Source organism: Octopus bimaculoides, chromosome 9 (assembly GCF_001194135.2).
Source record: "Octopus bimaculoides isolate UCB-OBI-ISO-001 chromosome 9, ASM119413v2, whole genome shotgun sequence".
NCBI classification, from domain to species: Eukaryota; Metazoa; Mollusca; class Cephalopoda; order Octopoda; family Octopodidae; genus Octopus; species Octopus bimaculoides.
Window position 1 is genome coordinate 8,271,484 of NC_068989.1, and position 998 is coordinate 8,272,481.

The following is a 998-nucleotide window of genomic DNA, read 5'->3' on the forward strand; positions in this document are numbered from 1 at the left end:
ATATATATATAATACTTATACACACACACATACATCTGTATATGTACGTATAAGAGTCCGTGATGTGAGTCTATATACGTTTTACGTGCGTGTTTAAAATGTATGTATGTATGTATGTATATAGACATATATATTTTTACATATGTACATACATGTAATCAAACGCATGCATACATGCATACATGCATACATGCACATATATAAAAATACACGCATGCATACAAACAAGGGTGATGTTCAGCATAAGTCAGATTTGTCTTAAATTATAATGTAGTGATTGTAAGAAACGAATTTTTTTTCGATAAAGGAAACATTGTATTTATCGAATTTTGCACAAAGTAAAATCTGTGTTAAATGACCGTTTTATACAGCTACCACTGCCTTCATCGATGGTTATTTAGAGTCGCCAGTTGTGAACAATGTATGTAAGGGGAATGTTTATTGACTTAATCATTATGTTGAGAAGGTTTTTCCTTAAATGAACATTATATACAGAATGTATAAAGTAACTTAAATGAATTTGACAGAGTATCAAACGTCTCAGATGATCGTTATAAAAATGACCATCATATGGACTGCGGTGATTATAATTAAGATGAGTTTTGTTTGTGTGAATAAAAACAAATATAATTGAGAATGGAGTATGTCCCGCATAGAGTAGCATAATAAAGGAAAGTAAAAGAAACGATAAGAAATTCTAGAAAAACTTAGGTTTAATTAACAAGCGTGCATTGTAGGGAACCCGATATGCAGAATGATAAAGTAATTAGAACGGTTTATAATTAATAACGTACTCAAACTAATCAAACTATACATATATTGTTATACGTTTAGGATATCTTCCGTGTGTGCGTATACAGATATATGCATGTATATGTATGTTTGTATATTTATGTATTATATATATATATATATATATATATATATATGCACACAAAGGTGTTATATACATTATATACATATATACATGTATAAATGTACATATATATATATATATA

The 998-nt window shown here is 28.2% G+C and overlaps 1 protein-coding gene across 1 annotated transcript in view; it reads left to right on the forward strand.

The window, feature by feature from the left end:
• LOC106882137 (neuronal acetylcholine receptor subunit alpha-7) overlaps positions 1-998 on the forward strand; it is a 612,265-nt gene that overhangs the window by 853 nt on the left and 610,414 nt on the right. The gene's annotated exons all lie outside the window — the stretch shown is intronic.